This window comes from Sus scrofa, chromosome 13, assembly GCF_000003025.6.
Source record: "Sus scrofa isolate TJ Tabasco breed Duroc chromosome 13, Sscrofa11.1, whole genome shotgun sequence".
Classification (NCBI taxonomy): domain Eukaryota; kingdom Metazoa; phylum Chordata; class Mammalia; order Artiodactyla; family Suidae; genus Sus; species Sus scrofa.
In genome coordinates, this window is record NC_010455.5 from 59,901,906 (window position 1) to 59,908,221 (window position 6,316).

Genomic DNA, 6,316 nt, shown 5'->3' on the forward strand with positions numbered 1-6,316 from the left:
CACTCCTCTGGGAACACACTCACCCTGCTGTTGCCACTGCCAAATGCTCCATGCACCTCCTACACCTGTCTGATCACTGTCTCTTCCCAGGGCCCTACAACTAGGACAAAGCCATGGCATCTTCCATGTATTCTTGCAGATGTCAAGGGCCCAGAAACCAGGCACTGGCTCCATTGCTGCCCATTGCCTCCACCTCCCTGGAAGCACGCGCAGCACCCTAAAATAAAAAAGTAAGCCCTCAAAAAATACCCAGGGGTGCTCATGCTTATAAATGGCCCTCAAAGACTATAGTAGTTTTCCCTAAACTTACAGAATAAGAAACATATATGCAAAAAAAGAAGTTTCAGGACACATTCCCAGTTAAAAGAATAGGAGAATTCACATGAAGGGCAAACAATGAAACAGATTTCTTCAGTCTAATAGATACCAAATTCAAAAAGGAGACAGTAAAAATGCTGAAGAAATTAAGAATGAGTATGAAGGAATTCAGAGTGGATATGAATGGTCATGCAGGTTATTTTAGAAAGGAACTAGAAAAATAAGAAGGAAGCAAGAAAAATAAGAAAATTCATTTGTAGGGATGCAAGCTGAGTTAAAGACATGGAAGAGCATAATGAATAATGCAAAGGAATGAATTAGCGACTTGGAAGATAGAATAATGGAAATCATGCAATTAGGACAGCAGACAGAAAACCAAATGAAAAACACAAAATCAATATAAGAGATCCATGGGATAATACAAAATCAGCCAGTCTATGCATAGTAGGGATTCCATAAGGAGAAGAAAAAGAAAAAGGGATTGGAAATATATGTGAATAAATTATGTCTGAAAACTTTCCAAATCTAAAGGAAACAGATATCAAGATACAGGAAGCACAGAGGCCCCAAACAGACCCACACCAAGACATATTATAAAAAAAAAAAAAAAAGGCAAAAGTTAAAGAGAGGATTCTAAAGTCAGCAAGAGAAAAACAAAACAGTAATTATAAGGGAATCCCCAAAAGGCCATCGGCTGATTTCTCTACAGAAACACTACAGGCCAGAAGAGAGTGGCAAGATATATTCAAAGTTCTAAAGGGGAAAAAATGTGCAGCCTATATTTCTTTACCCAACAAAAATATCATTCAAAATAGAAGCATCATCCTTGGGGAAACTCTTCACCTTCTTGCAGTGCTGGCTGCTATGCTTCTGAGGCAGGAAGCCCAGGAACCTGTGCCTGGGAGCAGAGAACTTCCATCCTGCGATTGGAAGCTGAATGACTCTTCCAAGCCCATGTACCTCACCACCTTCCTTGGCTACAAGGCTGGCATGGCCCACATTGTGGGGGAGGTCGATAGGCCTGGGTCCAAGGTGAACAAGCAGGAAGTTGTGGAGACACAACCCATGGTGATCATGGGCATCGTGGGCTATGCGGAAACCCCTTAGGGCCTCTGGACCTTTAAGACCATCTTTGCTGAGCACATCAGTGATGAGTACAGAGGTGCTTCTATAAGAACTGGCATAAATCCAAGAATAAGGCCTTCACCAAATGCTGCAAGAAGTGGCAGGATGAAGATGGCAAGAAGCAGCTGGAGAGGGACTTCAGCAGTATGAAGAACTACTGCCAGGTCATCTGGGTCATTGCCATACCCAGATGAGCCTGCTTCCTCTCCACCAGAAGAAGGCCCACCTCATGGAGATCCAGGTGAATGGAGGCATAGTGGCCAAAAAACTGGACTGGGCCCAGGAGAGGCTAGAGCAGCAGGTCCCTGTGAACCAGGTGTATGGGCAGGATGAGATGACTGATGTCATTGGTGTGACCAAGGGCAAAGGCTAAAAAGGGGTCACCAGCCATTGGCACATCAAGAAGTTTCCCTGGAAGACCCACTAGGGGCTCCACAAGGTTGTCTGTGTTGGGGCATGGCATCCTGCCCTCATGGCCTTCTCCATGGCCCGGGCTGGGAAGAAAGGCTATCATCACCTCACTGAGATCAACAAGAATATCTACAAGATCGGTCAGGGCTACCTTATCAAGGACAGCAAGCTGATCAAGAACAATGCCTCCACTGATTACAATCTCTCTGACCAGAGCATCAATTCTCTGGGAGGCTTTGTCCACCGTGGTGAGGTGACCAATGACTTTGTTATGCTCAAAGGCTGTGTGGTGGGGACCAAGAAGTGAGTGCTCACCCTTCACAGGTCCTTGCTGGTGCAGACCAAATGACAGGCCCTGGAGAAGATCAATCTCGAGTTTACTGACACCACCTCCAGATTTGGCCATGACCACTTTCAGACTGTGGAGGAGAACAAGGCCTTCACGGGACCACTTAAGAAGGACCAGATTGCAAAGGAAGAAGGGGACTAATGGCAGAAGAGATTGTAAGGCTGGTAGAGTTTCAATAAAGTTATGTTCCAGTGATAATAAATAAATAAATAAATAAATAAACAAACAAACAAACAAACAAAGGAGGAGAAATAAAGAATTTATCCAAGAAACAAAAGCTAAAAGAGTACAGGAATACTAAAATCATTCTAAAAGAAATCCCAAAAGGGCTCCTCTAAATAAAAAATAAGTAAGAAGAAATAGGATGGTGGGAATCACAATTGGAAAGAAATCACTTAAATAAGCCAGTATACAGATCTAAAAGGAAAAAAATAAAAGCTATTGTAAAAGTGACAATAAGCACAAGAAACAGCAAAAGGACAAACATGAAGATGTTAAAAAAGAACTTCAAAATCATAGAATGTGGGGAAGGAAAGTAAGAAAATCTAGACTGCTTTTTAAAGAATGGGTTTGAGGCTATGTGACTATCAGGCTAAAGCAAGCAGATATAGGAAAGGGTTAACGTACAGGAAAAACAGGGCAATTGCAAATCAAAACCAAGCATTACATTTGCAAAAACGAAAAAGAAGAGGACTAGGCATAAAATAAAAGGAAATCATCCAAACACAAAAATAAAGGAACAAAGGAGAAACATAGAATCAAGTGGAAAAAAAGGTTTAAAATGGCAATAATTACATATTTATCAATAATTACCATAAATGTCAATGGACTAAATGCTCCAATAAAAAGACATAGAGTGGAAGATTGGATTAAAAAAACAAGAACCTACAATATGCTTTATACAAGAGACTCACCTTAGGGCAAAAGACAACTATAAATTGAAAGTGAGGGGATGGAAAAAGATATTTCATGTGAACGGAAAAGACAGGAAAGCAGGAGTTGTAATACTCATATAAGACAAAGGTCATGAAGAAAGACAAAGAAGGACACTATTTAATAATAAAAGGATTTGTTCAAGAAGAGGATATCGCAATCATCAATATGTATGTCACTTATATAGGAGCACCCAGATACATACAAAAAAATACTATCAGACGTGAAAGGAGAAATTGATGGAAAACAATAATAGTAGGAGACTTCAATAACCCACTCACATCGATGGACAGATCTTCTATACAGAAAATCAGTAAGGTAACAGAGATCCTAAATTACACAAAAGAAAAGTTAGACTTAATTGACAATTTTCAGGACATTACAGCTAAGAAAATCAGAATACATATCCTTTTCAAGTGCATAGGGAACATTCTCAAGGACTGACTGCATACTTAGGCACAAAAATAACCTCAACAAATTTAAGAGTATAGAATTGATTTCAAGTATCTTTTCTGACCACAATGGCATGAAATTAGAAATCAACCACAGGAAAATAAATGAGAAAAAACTGACCTCATGAAGACAAAACAACTTGCTACTAAAAAACCCATAGGTCAATGAGGAAATCAAAAGGGAAATTAAAAAATACCTTGAGAAAAATGACAATTAAAACACATCCATTAAAAATCTGTGGAATGCCATAAAAGCAGTGCTTAGAGGAAAGTTCATAGAGATACAGGACTTCCTCAGAAAATAAGAAAAATCTCAAACTGACATTTTTAACCTACAACCTAAATGAATTAGGAAAAAAATAACAAACAAAACCTAAAGTCAGCAGAAGGAAGGAAATCATAAAGATCAGAGAGTAAATCAATTAAATAGAGATTCAAAAAACAATAGGAAAAAATCAGTGAAACCAAGAGCTGGTTCTTTGAAAGGGTAAGTGAAATTGACAAAGTTCTGGCTGCACTCACCAAGAAGAGGAAAGAAGATCTCAAATAAACAAAATAAGAAATGAAAAAGGAGAAATCTCAATGTATACTGCAGAAATTAAAAAAAAAAATAAGAGAATACTATGAACAATTACAAGCCAAAAAATTTGACAACCTAGAAGAAACGGACAACTTTCTAGATACTTACAGCCCACCAAAACTGAACCAAGAAGAAATAGATCAACTGAACAGACCAATCACTAGAAACTGAATATGTAATAAAAACACTACCTACAAACAAAACTCCAGAACCAGATGGCTTCACAGGCAAATTCTACCAAACATATGAAGAACTTATACCCATCTTTCTTAAAATTTTCCAAAGCATTGAAGAAGAAGGAATAATCCCAAAGACCATCTATGAAGCCAATATCACCCTAATACCAAAACCAAAAAAAGCTACTACCAAAAAAGAAAATTATAGGCTAATATCTTTGATGAATATAGATGCCAAAATTCTCAACATAATTTGAGCCAACCAAATCCAACAACATATAAAAAAGATACACCATGACCAAGTAGGATTCATCCCAAGTTCAGAAGAATGGTTCAACATATGCAAATCAATAAACATCATATACCACATTAACAAAAGAAAAGTCAAAAACCACATGATCATCTCAATAAATGCAGAAAAAGCATTTGACAAAGTCCAACATCCATTCATGATAAGAACTGTTACCAAAGTGGGTATAGAGGGTACATTCCTTAACATAATCAAAGCTAAATGACAAACTCACAGTCAATGTAATACTCAATGGAGAATAGCTGAAAGCCTTTCTACTAAAATCTGGAAGAAGATAAGGATGCCCACTTTCACCACTTTTATTCAACATGGTATTGGAAGTCCGAGCCCCAGCAATGAGAAAAAGAAAAGAAATAAAATGTATCAAGTTATAAAAGAAGAGGTTAAATTGTCATGCTATACAGATTACATGATACTATATATAGAGAACCCTAAGAACTCCACACAAAAACTACTCAAACTGATCAACAAACTCAGCAAAGTAGCAGAATACAAGATTAGCATTCAGAAATCAGTTGCATTTCCGTACACTAACAATGATATATTAGAAAAGGAATATAAAAATACAGTATCTTTTAAAATCATACCCCCAAAAAATTAAATATCTAGAAATAAATCTGACCAAGGAGATGGAAGACTTATGTGCTGCAAACTATTAGACATTAATCATGCAATTAAAGGTGATTCAAAGAAATAGAAAGATATTCCATGCTCCTGGATTGGAAGAATTAATATCATAAAAATGACCATACTACCCAAAGCAATCTACCGATTCAATGTAATCCCTATCAAATTACCCATGACAGGAGTTCCCATCATGGCTCAGCGGTTAATGAATCTGACTAGGAACCATGAGGTTGTGGGTACGATCCCTGGCCTTGTGCAGTGGATTAAGGATCTGGTGTTGCCTTGAGCTGTGGTGTAGGTCACAGATGCGGCTCAGATCCCACGTTGCTGTGGTTCTGGTGCAGGCCGGCGGCTACAGTTCCGATCTGACCCCTAGCCTGGGAACCTCCATATGCTGTGGGAGTGGCCCAAGAAATGCCAAAAAAAAAAAACAAAAAACAAAAAAAAAATTACCCATGACATTTTTCACAGAACAAGAACAAACCATCCAAATATTTATATGGAACCATAAAAAGACCCAGAATTGTCAAAGCAATCCTGAGGAGCAAAAACCAAGCAGGAGGCATAACTCTCCCAGACTTCAGACAATACTACAAAGATACAGTAATCAAGATAGAATGGTACTGGTACAAAAAAAGACATACCAACCAATGGAACAGAATAGAGAACCAAGAAATAAACCCAGACACCTATATTCAACTAATCCTTGAAAAACGAGGCAATAATATAAAACAGGAAAAAAGAAGCCTCTTCAGCAAGTGGTACTGGGAAAACTAGACAGCTGCATATATAACAATGAAACTAGAACACACCCTCACATCCTGCACAGAAATACACTCAAAATGGCTCAAAGACTTAAACATGAGACAAAACACCATAAAACTCCTAGAAGAGAACATAGGCAAAACATCCACCTTACAAATGTTTTCTTAAGTCAGTCTCCCTAAAAACAAAAATCAACCTGTGGGACCTAATCAAACTGACAAGCTTTTGCACAACAAAGGAAACCATAAAAAAAAAAAAAAGACAACCCTC

The 6,316-nt window shown here is 38.1% G+C and overlaps 1 pseudogene; it reads left to right on the forward strand.

Annotated features, from left to right (window-relative positions):
- Positions 1,059 to 2,436, forward strand: LOC110256277 (annotated as a pseudogene).